Source organism: Ursus maritimus, unplaced genomic scaffold (genome assembly GCF_017311325.1).
Source record: "Ursus maritimus isolate PB19 unplaced genomic scaffold, ASM1731132v1 scaffold_9, whole genome shotgun sequence".
Lineage (NCBI taxonomy): Eukaryota > Metazoa > Chordata > Mammalia > Carnivora > Ursidae > Ursus > Ursus maritimus.
The window spans coordinates 65,975,865-65,989,681 of record NW_024427107.1 but is presented as its reverse complement, the minus strand read 5'-3'; the positions used below and the strand labels follow the sequence as shown (position 1 = coordinate 65,989,681).

Here is a 13,817-nt window from a genome sequence, read left to right as displayed (position 1 = left end):
TAAATTTAAATGTATGAAAATGGCCACTCATCAAACATTGTTGATAGAAGTATAAATTAATGGAGGAAACTTCTCTAAACTTATACCATAAAATAATCAGAAACATAGACAAGGACTTACGTCAGAGGACATTCACTTCCTCTAAGGGTTATAGGACACCAGTCCTTCTGAAGCCTGAGGGCTACTATTTATTGATTACCCGCGTACGCCAGACACGGTTAAGGATGCTCTATATTCATTTTACCATTGGCATATTGCAAAAGCTCTACAAAGAAGTTTTATTATCTGCATTTTAAAGGTAAGTAATCCAGAAAACACAGTGGTTTCCTTACTTTGCCATAGTCATACCCCCGGTCAGTCAAAGAGCATAAACTTGAATCCAGATCTGTTTGATACTCCAATGGGCCGTTGTGCCTTGTCGCACACCTACATCTGCTAATTACTGTCATTATTACCCTGAGCCTGTGGCTCTACGATACAACGAGTCTAGCACTGTCACTCTGATTTTCACAAATGTCTTCATCACCCAGCTCTCTAGAAATTAACTCAAGAACCCTCCAGCTAAGGGCAAGCGGTTGCTAGAGCTCATTTACCTACATGTCAGCTCCGTTCTCCCTTTCCTTGCTCTGTTCTGACCTACGAACCACACTTCCTGCCCATCGCGCCTGCTAGCTTCTCAGCAGTTCTGCCCAGTGAAAAATGTTGGCAGGAAATCTGGAGGCGAGAGAAGGGGAGAAATCAGATCCCCCCGTTGACTACCTGGCCCTGTTCTCCTGCCTGGCCACTGACTGAGGCAGACTGGTAGAATGACAGGCGTGACATAGGTAGGTCTCTGGGGCTGTGGTATGGATTTTCCTGAAACTGAAGAATTGATGACAAAGAAAGATCAGTGGGTGGGGCATCCAGAGTCTGGGTTCAAGTTCCTGAGCCCAGCTAGCTGCTGTGACCTTGGACCAACTATTTCTCCTGTGTCCCAGGTCTCTGTGTCTAGCAAAGGGACATGTTGACACTTTCCAGTCCTGTGAGCTTTAATTTCTAGTCCTTGGTCTGCAGTCATCAGAGGCAGAACTATACCCTGCACTGCTCTCCTGAGCCTCTGGGACATGGGGTGTGCCTTCTACACCCACCTACAAGGCAAGAGGTCAGGGGTGCCCTGGCCTCCCGGAGTCTTTCTCCACCCAAAGCAGAGGCATCATGCCCTGCACACCCACTTGCTTCCTGACGCTTATCCTCAGTTTCCCTCGGGAAGCTAGTTTTTTGAAGGGAGACATGTTGCCTGGAACTCCCTCATTCTCTCCACTGTAAGCATGGGTCAGCCATCACATGTAATATAACTTAATAACTCCATGTGAACCATGGGAACAAGTGATTTTGCCCTGAAGATTTTTCACTCAGAATTCAACAAATTGGTTATGATCATTAGCAGAAATGTAGCTCTCTGTTGCTCACTTGAGAGCAGGCTAACTAGAATATTACAGGCAGCTATTCCTACCCAATGCCACACACATGCCAGTCCAGCAGATGTCTTTATTAGCATGAGGGTTCTGTCAGCTCTACTGATGCTATCACGTTTAGGGCCTGCTTTGATATCATGGAATCTTCCGACAAGCCCTCTGGGCTGGTTCCAGCGGCTGCAAAAAGGCCCCAAACACAGACCTGTCCTTGAGAAGACCCCAGGAGAGTGGAGTCTCAATCTATTTTTAAACCATGCCGTCTTTATATAAACATAAACCTCTCTTTTCCTTCCTAATCTGACATTTTAAATTAAATCATGAAGTAGATCAAGCCAATACTAAGATATTATATGGGGTTTTTTTTGAAGTCAAAGAAATTATATGCTCTTTCACACGTGAGCTATCCCCATCTCCCAGGGACTATGATATACCTCCCCTGGGGTAATTCATCACTCCTGCTCATGCGTGGTTAGGAATCATTGAGCTGGAAGGAAAGGACTATATCAGATTCTTCAGCATAAAAGACCAGTGCTCCCTGCTTTTGGCTTTCTCAACGTGGATGCAGAGGAACCAGGAGGCAGGGGAGACAGCCCAGGCTTTGGTGATGGGCACGCCTGGGGCCATCACCAGCAGCTCCACTCTTGATGACCTGCGTCACCTCAAGGAAGGTGCCCGATCCCTCCAACCCCAGTTTCCATGTTTCCTCAATGGAGAAGATAGCACCCACCACCTGACAGGTTCATTGTGAGGACTGAATGAGATGTGTGCACTGACATACGAGACAGGCTTTTCTAAATGAGGGTGTGTGTCAAGTGCTTTATGAGCTCATCTACCCTTCACAATGACCCTCTGAGGTAGATACTGCCATCCCATTTTAGAGGAGGGAAAACCGAGGCTTCAAGGAATTAAATGCCTTGCCCAGACTTCTCAAATTATCAAATGACCAAAAAAGGACTTAGTCCCAGATCTGTGAGACCACCCAAGCAGTGTTCTGGATCAAGATGTTATATGCCTCCCAACATGCATGTCAGGTTCCTTCCTCTTGTGAGCAACACCAGCTACTTAAAACTAAGACCCACTGCAACACCCTTACTTCTACAAGGACAGGTGTATTAGTCAGCTTGAGTTGCCGTAACAAAGTACCACAGACCGGTGACCTGAACAACAGAAGTGTATTTTCTCAAGTTCTGGAGGTGAGAAGTCTAAGATCAAGGTTCTAGCCAATTTGGTTTCTGGTGAGGTCTCTCTTCCTGGCTTGCAGACAGCCACTCTCTTGCTCTGTCCTCACATGGCCTTTCCTTGGAGTATGCATGGGGTGAGAGATTGAGATTGTGAGAGAGAGAGAGAGAGAGAGCACTGATATATTTCCTTAAAAGGACACTGAAGCCTATCAGATCAGGGCCCCACCATTATGACCTCATATAACCCTAATTACTTCCTTAGAGGTCCCGTCTCTGAAGACAGCCACACTGGGGGTTAGAGATTCAACATATGAATTGGGGGTAGGGGGACACAAACATTCTGTCCAAAACAGCAAGGGTTTTGACTATATTCACCATTCCACCCCCAGCACTTAGAACAGTCTGGCAGAGTCGGCGCGTAGCAAACATTGGTTGAATAAATGAATGAGTTAATAAATGAATGAACAGAAAATGAACTTGAATTAATATAGGACACTGAACTAAACCTTTTCACCAGCAGGGATTCATTTTATTAATTTCTTCCCATGGGCCTCATGCTTTGATAAATTTCGTCTTCCAAGCTGAGACTAGTAACAAATTGGTTTTTCCCATGTTTAATTAATCAAAGACAGATAAGTTGCTAACCAGTACTTCTAATCAACATGAAATACATAAGCACTGTAAACAGGCTGAGTTGTTTAATTCTGGACTGAAATAGATCAAATGACCTGTTGGCTTAGGTGTCCTTATTAAAAACAAATGAACGATTATTCTCAAGATTTTAAAATTCCGAAACTAGCTTATGAAACGATAGGGATCTGAGGACCCCAGTTTGGGAAACACTTCCCTAGTACAATCTGCATCATACAACAAACCTTACAGAAGGCTTGGGTTCCAATGCAAGCAATTAAGAAACGTACATTTGGTCAAAATTATCTGAAAATCCATTAAATCACACAGATTTGAGGTTTTTGTATATGCAGTCTTCTGCAATAAATGTCTGTACATTTGCAGTGTATACAATAACATACAGCACATAATCAAGTATATTTGGGCCAATCATATATATATGGTAATATATTGTGATATATAATTATGTATAATTGAATATCCAGTATACATATATGATTGAATTGAGAAATGTGCGTATGGGGCGCCTGGGTGGCACAGCGGTTAAGCGTCTGCCTTCGGCTCAGGGCGTGATCCTGGCGTTATGGGATCGAGCCCCACATCAGGCTCCTCCGCTATGAGCCTGCTTCTTCCTCTCCCACTCCCCCTGCTTGTGTTCCCTCTCTCGATGGCTGTCTCTCTGTCGAATAAATAAATAAAATCTTTAAAAAAAAAAAGAAAAAATAAATGTGTGTATGGTATGACTCATCATAGTACTTTCATATATATAAAATAATATACATAATAAATATTTAGATTATAGAGAATGATTAAACATCAGTGTACTTCCAACCAGGTTTAAGAAATAAAACATTTCCAAGAGTTTCTAATTCCTATGTTGTCGCCCATACTAGCATTCCTCTGTCTACTATCCTCCCCTAACTTCACACTGTCTTGCATTTTGCTTTGTTTTTCAACTTTACCAGGTGTTTGTATTACTAAACAATACATTGTTTGGTTTTATTTATATTTGAACTTTATATAAATGGTATCATATGGTATGTATTCTTGAATGATTTACATTATGTAAATATGTTTTTGCCAACATGATGTTTCTGTCTGTATGCATGCGGCTATAGTTCATTTTCACTGCTCCGTAGAAAGTAATTTTTCAACTTGAAGTGTTCCTTTCCTGAATTTAGTCATTTTTTTATCTAATTTAACCATGTCATATGAATGCATTAACACAGAACTCTAACACTAATCGCTGCAACGAGCAACCCCCACTCTGAGGGGCATTAACAAAATAAGAGTTTCATTTTCTGCTCTCATCACAGCCCACAGCAAGTGGGTAGCTCTGCTGGGCTGCTCTCCTCTGAGAAATAACTCAGGGATCCAGATTTCCTCCCATCTTGTGACAGCAAGATCTTCAACATCGGACTTCTGGAAGCCTTGGAAGAACAGGAAACAAGAAAGCTCTCTCGGGGTACAGGAGAGGCTGAGAAATGCCTCCTGTCTGCTCAGGAAAAGGAAATGGAGTTGGAGAACATCTCATGGTCTCTGTCACATTTAAAATGCTATAGAAGAGTTCACTGGGTTTAGGACTGGAAGACTGACTGGAACGGACTTTAAAAATTATCTAACTCTCTTTGTTTTATCATTCAGTGAATATTTTTTTTTAGCCCCAACTACATGCCAGGCAGTGGCTGAACGACAGCTGAGGCATCCTCAAGGAGGAGCTGTCTATCCTCAACTTGAAAAACCCCCAGACCAGGGAGCTCACTGGCCCCAAGGAAGCAACTGCAATATTTACACAGCCTAGACTGCCTACTATTCATAAGGCACATGTCAAGCAGTTCCCAGTGACAAGGACCAAGGTGTGTCTGTGCTTGTGCACAGCTGAACAGTGCTCAAGATGACCCTCAGGCCAGATTTGTTGAAAGGGCCACTGGTGCTGAAGTCGTCCATGATGACGACGGTAATTCTGTATTCTGAACATAATACCTCACTGACTTTTCTCTTTTTATAATGTTCCAACAAATTGTCATATAGTTTTCCAAAGTTTGCATGTATTAGATGTCTCCAAATCCCAAAATAGTTGAACCAGCTGGGTTTTGCCTTTACCCAACTGTTCCCCAGCTTTTCTACACACACACACACACACACACACACACACAGATATACACACACAGATACACACACATGCATACTGAGACTAATCTATTATTTTATAACGATTTAACTTTTTAAGATTTCATAATACTCCCAGGACCTAGCCACCTAGCACAAGCACACCACACTTCTAACGCAGATATTTCCAAGGGGTATGTTTGACAATGTCAACAAACTCCAGAGGACAGGAATTTTTGTAGTACTACAGGCATCCACATTAAGTCAGGGACTGGGCTTTCAAAAGAGGCACGAGTGCAAATAAATCTCGTTCCCAGAAAGGAATGCTGAAACTTTTCTCCACTCAAAAATACTTTGAACTCAGTGAATCCAAACTCCCGTGCCTTCTCACTTCAATTGGCCTTGAGTTTGGAGTTTGACTATGAAATCGAACCCCATTTGCCCCTGTATCTACAGGTACTCACCCCACAGAAGAATTTAGGATAAACAGCTTGAATGCAGATGCACTAGTTATGTTCAGGGCAGAGACTGACAAACTTTTTCTGTAAAGGGCTAGATAGTAAATATTTTAGGCTTTGCAGGCCATATGTTCTCTGTTGCAAACGTTCAACTCTGCTGATATAGCACAAAAGTGTCCAGAAATGAATGGAAATGACTGCGCTCCAAGAAAATTTTCTTTATAAAGCAAGCAGTGAGCCAGATTTAGCCCAAGGACCATAGTTTTAGGATCGCTGGTTGCAGCCAGAGAGCCGGCAGCCCTTGAGAAAGCAGCAGAGCCACCCTACTCTGGGCCAGGTGTAGATAGACATTCCCAGTGTCCGTCTCCTGAGGAAAAGAAAGTGCAACTAGGAGGCGGGTCTGAAGCCAAGCAGGAAAGGGCTCTCCTGCCTTTGAGCTTCCCTTGGATGAAACCCCACTTGGAAGACTGTGAGCTTGCTGGTGGGTAAGAAGTAAGAGGAAAATGATGTCCTCTGCATTTGCCGCATGGAGGCACTTGCAGACTTTGACGAACAGGAAGCCTTGAACTTCCCTCCTAACTAAAAGGAGATGGAACCCCTCTTATGCGCCACTTTCTCTAGCACTGACCATTCAGCTGAGTCCTCACAAGTGCTCTGCTCCTTCTCCCACTGCAGCTGCCATCCCCACCCTAACGGGTCGAAATTCAAATTCCTGATGAGGTCTCCTACGTCTGCTCCTCCTCCAGCCATCTCCATCTCAAACTGCCAGCTTTATTCCTCCACTCCTCGAGCCAAAGAACCTCGGAGTCATCCCCTCACCCCCACCAACTCTGGTTTCAACTCAACTTTCTCGCCCTTTCCACCTCTGCAACCCTGCTCCGAGCCATCACCACCTCTGCCTGATCTCCAGCCCCTCAGAGATCTTGGCAAGTCTCCTGACTTTAAATACCATCTGTCTAAACATGGCAGCTTCCAAATGAGCACTTCCAACCCAGACCCTCCCCTGAGATTCATGTGTATTCTTTCTGCAAGCTGTTCTTCTCTACGTGAGAGCTATTAATAGACATCTAAAACGTAACAGGCACAAATGTGCCCTTCTTGTCTTCCTCTTTGACTCAGCTTTCCAGCAGTTTTCACCATGTCAGTTAATCAGAATGCCATCCTTCCAGTGGCTCAACCAAAATCTAAAGTACCTCCCTCCCTCCCTTTTTCCCTCTCATCCCCTACTCTGTCTGTCTCTCTCTCTCTTTCTCATACTGTGTGTATCTGTGTGTCTTTTTCTCTCCCCGTTCCTCTTTCCTTCTTTCCCTTCCTTCCTTTGCCCGTCTAACCCACACAAATCCTGCTAGCTGTACCTTTAAAGTGAATTCAAACTCCAACAATTCCCACCCCCTATACTATGACACACTCACCCATCACTTTCTCAGATGATTATAACAACCTTCTGTCTCCCTGCTTCCAACTTTGTCTCTCTGCAGTCTATGCTTAACCCAAAAAGCAGACTGTTTATTTTAAAACTCAAAGCAGATGATACAACTCCTCTACTCATAACCCTTCTCCATCCAGAGAATGCTCTATTCTTTTTCCTTCTTTGGCCAATTCTCTTAGACCTACTGCTTGACTAGTTGTTCATTACAATAAATCAAACTAATTTTATAAGAACTGCTTGCAATAGGGGCACCAGGGTGGCTCAGCTGGTTAAGTGTCTGCCTTCCGGCTCAGGTCGTGATCCCAGGGTCCTGGTATCGGCGGGGAGTCTGTTTTTCCCTCCCCCTTTCCTTTTGCCCATCTCCCCCACTTGTGTGTGTGCTCTCCCTCTCTATCTCAAATAGATAAGATCTTTTAAAAAAAAGAAGTGGAGGGGATTATGCTAAGTGAAATAAGTCAAGCAGAGAAAGACAATTATCATATGGCTTCACTCATATGTGGAACGTAAGCAATAGCAGGGAGGACCACAGAGGAAGGGAGGGAAAACTGAACAGGAAGAAATCAGAGAGGGAGACAAACCATGAGAGACTCTGGACTCCAGGAAACAAACTGAGGGTTACAGAGGGAGGGGGGTGGGGGGATGGAGTAACTGGGGGATGGGTAGTGAGGAGGGCACGTGTTGTGATGAGCACCGGGTGTTATACCCAACTAATGAATCATGGAACGCTACATCAAAAACTAATGATGTACTATATATTGGCTAACTGAACATAAAAAAAAAGTGCTTGCAATCAATGTTAATAAATATAACAAACTTTCTAGTTCAAATATGCTTTCACTTATTTAAACCCATTTTTGACCTCATAATATCTGTAAAAAAAATAGCTGGCATTTTTTAAATGTTTACTGTGGTCTTTGCTTACAGTGTAATCTTAACTGATTATCAAAAGAAACCTGTGAAGTAGCTACTATCCACATATTGTAGACAAGTGAATTGAGGCCCAGAGAAGTAAAGTAATTTTCTCAAAGACACACAGGCCTGAAACTAATTCGAACCCGGATCTGCCTGGCTATAAAGCCTTACTCTGTTTGACCTCATTATAATGTTGCTGTAAGGGAAGAATCGTGGCAAAAGGAAGCCAAAAGCGTGAGCCCTAGACTTGGCTTAGCCAGCCCTGAATCCTAGCTGTCCTACTGTGTGACTTTATACAGGCTGTAAAGCTTCTGCAAGCCTCAATGTCTTCACCTGAAAAGTGGGGCAATGAATACCTCTCTTGGTGATTGTGAGGGCAGAGTGAGATGAAGTAGGTAAAAATGTGAACACATCTTCATTGTTATTATTTCCGATCTGATAGGTAAGGAAAAAGGGAACCACGAAATAAAGTGAGTCACTCAAAGCTTAGCTGCTATCAGTTGAAGAATCAAGAAGAGCTTAAATCTGTGAAATTTCTGACATTTCACATGCCATTCAGGCGATTTCATATAGTTCAACCTAAGAGGTCTTCTGTCCCTGCTTCTATGTTCTATTTTCTGGATGATGGATGAACATTTGAGATCTGTGATGTCAGCAGCTTTTAGTAACCTTGGCAGGAAGGATTCTCTAGTGATCAGTGTCTGTAGGAAGAGAAAATGCAGGCACTTCTTCTAAATTTCAGCATCACATTTTTTAAAAAATATTTTATTTGTTTATTTGACAGAGAGAGAGAGACAGGCAGCGAGAGAGGGAATACAAGCAGGGGGAGTGGGAGAGGAAGAAGCAGGCTCCCAGCTGAGGAGCCTGATGTGGGGCTCGATCCCAGAACGCCGGGATCACGCCCTGGGCCAAAGGCAGATGCCTAACGACTGCGCCACCCAGGCACTCCTCAGCATCACCACATTTTTACCAACTACAACAACACACATCCATTATGTCCCGATATCCATGAGCCAAAAGTCCAGGCACAGCTCTTCGGGGAGATCTGTTTAGGGTCTGTCAAGGATGCAAGTATCAGCCAGGCCTACCATCTCGCCCGAGGCCTGACTGGGAAGGGTCTGTTTCCAAGCTCATACAGGCTGTTGGCACAACTCTGTTCCTTAGAGTCACAGGACTAGGAATTGGCCTTTCTTGCTGATTGTTGGCTGGGGACCAGCCTCAGCTCCTGGAGGCTGCTCAGAGCCTCTTGCCCCATGGGGTTTCCCTGCTTGGAAGCTTGCTTCTTCCAAGTCAGCAAGGGAGACAAAGAGACTCCAGCAAGACAGACCCTACAATCTTACATAATTAGTCACACTGTCACATCCAGCTAGTCCTGTGTAGCTAGTCATCTCAGCCGTACATGGTTGGTTAGAAGCAAGTCACAGTCCCAACCACACCCAAGGGGAAGGAAGCACCCAAGGGCAGTCCCAGGAAATAAAGATCTTGAAGTCACCTTAAGAGTCTGTCTGGCAAAAATGGAATGGCAACAGAACCACATAGGGGGAAAATACTGATGATATGCGTTGTAGCAAATAGTAGGAGGGATTTAAAAAAAAAAAAAAAAGTCAGCCCACAGCGTGCCATAGGTTACCTACTTCTGTCATTGACCCGACAAACTAGTAAGCGAAGCGACATTCAAACCATGGGTTTGGAAATCTTAAATTCTATGCTTAAGATTAACGTATGTTAGATAGGTCACAACTCCATAAAATAGTTCTGGAGGCTTTACTATTTCTTACAATTTCCCTTTTAACTAGGCATAATTTATGTCTTCCCATGAGTTGAACGCTGGTTGTACAACCTGATTTGTAACAGCATTGGAGGTCTGATTGTTTTCTTTATTGTTTTAAATAACAAAAGTAATTTTAATTTAGTTCTTATTCAACCAAAACAAAACAAAAATCCTGATTTTAACATATTGTTACCCCCTGAAGAGACTGGGAAAGTCAAGCATGGTTGTTTCATTTGAATGCTTGATATCTTAAATAAGCTGACAAAGAAATGACATATTTCGATTGAATTTATCAAATGTTTATTATTTTTTGCTACCAGTTATTCGGGCTAATTATGGCTCTATAATTCAGTAAACATGTTCTGATGTAAACAACCATGAAAATTGCATTTTTGAATGCTCTAAGTGTGCCCACAACACAATCAGAAGCAGTAATTTATTACTCAGACTAATAATTAGAAGTAATTAACTACTAGAAGCAATTAGAAATAGTAATTTATTTCTTAACATAATGTAATGAGCTGCTTTTTCAATGCACGTTTGAATATTTAGCAACCAGTAATTACTTTCAGAGGAAAGAAAGAATTGTGGCTGTTTAGTTAACAATCCTAGATGCCTGCCACGTGTGTCAATCTGGCCCCATTACCATGGAGGTTTGACAAGCCACGGGGTAGAGTCCTGCTGAGCACGAGATTTCTGTGACACACTTGGAAAGAAACGGTCTCAGGATTTCAGATTGAAGCAATCACTGCGTGAGTGTTTACTGAATGTTTGCTGAGTTCTGTGTCATCTGTGCTAGGCACTCGTGACAGGAAAGTAAATGCAATAGACACATTCCCTCCCCAAGAGAGGTCACACTTTAGAGAAAAGTATAGACAATGTGCTATACTCCACGCAGCTTGAGGGGAAAGTAAGTACAAGGTGCTGAGGGAATATAGCATAGAGAAAGGCTTTTTGTTTTGTTCTTAGTATCTCATCAGCACAGGGAATATAGTCAATGTACTGTCATAGCGATGGGTGGTGACAGATGGTAGCTACACTTGCGGGGAACACAGCATACGTATAGAGATGTTGAGTCACTCAGTTGTGCACCTGAAAATAATGTAACATTGCATGTCGACTACACCCAAGTAAAAAAAATTATTAAAAAAAAACCATCCCCATCAGAGTTCTCTGACTGGCATATACTGCAAGGTATTAACTAGAAAAAGAAGAGGGAGAAGAGTCTCTGGCTCCAGCAAAAACACAGGTGAGAAGCTCCAGAGGTGGGAATGAGTTGGGCGTCTCCACAGTGCAGGGGAGACCCCTCAGACGGGAACAGACGGAGCAGGGAAAAGAGTAAGAGTCGGCCTGGTGCCCGCATGCATGGCTACACCAGCCTCGTTAAGGTGTGTGGTCTTCACCTTGGGAATGCGGATCTAAGCTGGGGAATGACGCAATAAGATTTGTCTGCTTAAAAGATCCTTCTGGCAGCTATTCAAAGTAGAGCGAGGGAAGGCAAGAATGGATGCGGGGAAACCAAAGAGCTCGCTCAGGAGAAGTGCAGTGGAAAGATATGATATCTTGAACCACAATTATGGCTGTGGGATGGAGAAATATAGCCCAAGTTGAATATTTAGGAGTATAATTGGCAGGGCTGCATGACAGACTGAATCAAAATGGTGACAGAAGGAAAGGGAGCTGCTTGGTTTCACTGGATGGAACCATACACTGACCTAAGGCATACAAGAGCAGCACTGGGTTGCGTTGTTGACCGATGATGCTTTGGGGGCTGCGTTGAGTTTGAAGGGCCCAAATGCATCAAGGGGACCTGTTAGCAGACAGAATATATGCGGGTTTGGAGCTTAGAGGGCAAGCCCCAGCTAGAGGTACAGATTTTGGCATCTCAACAACATATAGGAGGTGATGTCCTTGACAAAGAATTGACAGTAAGGAAAATCCAAGCCAGACTGAGCCTGGAGAACCTGCATCTGCACAAGCCCCGGAGCTGAGCGCTCTGCATCCCTCCCCAAGTCACCCCAGTTATTTCTCTGGGTTCCCAGAGGTGATCCATGCATGCTTACCATTCTTCCCCTTCAGAAGCCCCCTCAAGAATATTCTCTGCTCCTCCTGCGGCTGACAGCACCTACTAAGAACCCAGCGCTGCTCTTCTTCCTGGGATTTCTGTTGTTCCCAAGGCTGGACCCTTAAGGTTACCAGCAGGGCTGTGCTCTCTCCTCAGGCTTCGCTGCCTTAACACATGCACGCTAGCCTCAATGCACAAGCAGGGGTAGCCCTCTCTGAAACTCTGCACTGTGCATTCTTTTCACGTGTGACACACTGCCTGCTCTCCACATAAAGACCATGCATGGTCTTCATGGCAAGCTTAGGGAAATGGATGCCATGCTGGTCTCTTTGGTGTCTCTCTGCTCATCTGTCCTAAAACCATCCATTCACAGGGCTCCTGCACAAAAACCCTGAGGTGAGGCTAAGCCCAATTAATTGAATGAAACCAGTTTCTGCAACCCAGCTTTGTTTCAATGACACTACCCTTGAGAAAACAGTCAGTGGTAACACTCTGGAACCAACACTGATGAAATCAATAGGCATTTCTATAGTCAATTCTATAAATTATATAATTTATAAAATCAACATATATTATCTTCTTTAATTTTCATGACAACCCCGGGAGGTAGATGTCATTATCCTCATGACAAAGATGAGGAAACGAAGACTCCTGGAAATTAAGTGAATTACTACAATCACATTGCTACGCTTGGTGGAACAGTAATTGAAAATATTTTTTAACTCTAAATTTTTGACATTGCTTATTACACCAAATTCAAAGCTACTCAAGCTACAAAAATTATAACTGATAAAAGATTTCATAGATGTAGGTCACCATCCCATGTGAAATCTGAACCATAAACGACAGGAGTGTCCAGGACAAATGATACTAAGAAAACTTTAATCATATCTAGGGATGAAAAAGCTGCAGAATTCAGTGGCAGAGTCATAATTCCAGGAAGAACCTATTGGAAATATTGACGCATAGGATGATACAGGGGAGATAAAACATGAAACCAGAGACAAAAACTGGTGGAAAGCAAATGATCTAGATCTCCATTTGTTACTGCGGCAGGAAGTAGAAACATAATTGGACCCGTGTTTTCAAAGTGTGGTCCCTTACAGGAAACAGAATCACTCTGAGCGCTCATGAAATGCTCATTCCTGGCCCTTCCCCAGATCTACTGTCTCAGTATTTCCGGAGATGGAACCCATTAATTTGCATTTTAAAAAGATGTTCAGTGCTGCTTTTGCATCCTTAAGTTGGAAAAGTACTGAGATAGATCATTGCAAAACCGGATTAGCCTGGTGGCAGAAAATGAGAACAGCAGCTGGGTACAGGACAAACTAAATTTTCTCAATATAATGATTTTCACAGTAAGCATAAGCCTTAGAGGAGCCCTTGGACAAGTACTAATCAATAGAGGCAGGTGTTGCAGGAAAGGAAACGGAGTTTAGCGGTGGAAATCTGAACTTCCTACTCTGCCAGATGACTTGGGAAAATCACTTAAATTCTGAGCCTTAGTTTCCTCATCTAAAAACAGGGAAATTAATTCCTGCCTTGCAAAGTTATTTTAAGTACTAAGTAGGATTCAGAGGGGGGACGCTGAAGAACTGTAAAGCTCTGTGCATGGAAGAGCTTTGTGCCTTTGGTTTGGTGCGTGTTTTTTGTGAGTCTTCATCCATGCAGCACCACTAATAGAACCTCAGCTTTTGTAAACATCAAAATCAAGTTTACGACCATTGGGCCTTGACAAGTGGAGTTCTCAATGCCCCCAAGAGGCTGGTTTCCTATTTAATTTCATTGCAACGCATGCATGGCTGCAG

At 43.4% G+C, this 13,817-nt stretch overlaps 1 long non-coding RNA gene across 1 annotated transcript in view; it reads right to left on the bottom strand.

Moving 5' to 3' along the window:
• The window catches only part of LOC103661680, a 70,646-nt gene that overhangs the window by 7,146 nt on the left and 49,683 nt on the right, over positions 1-13,817 (bottom strand). The window lies entirely within an intron of this gene.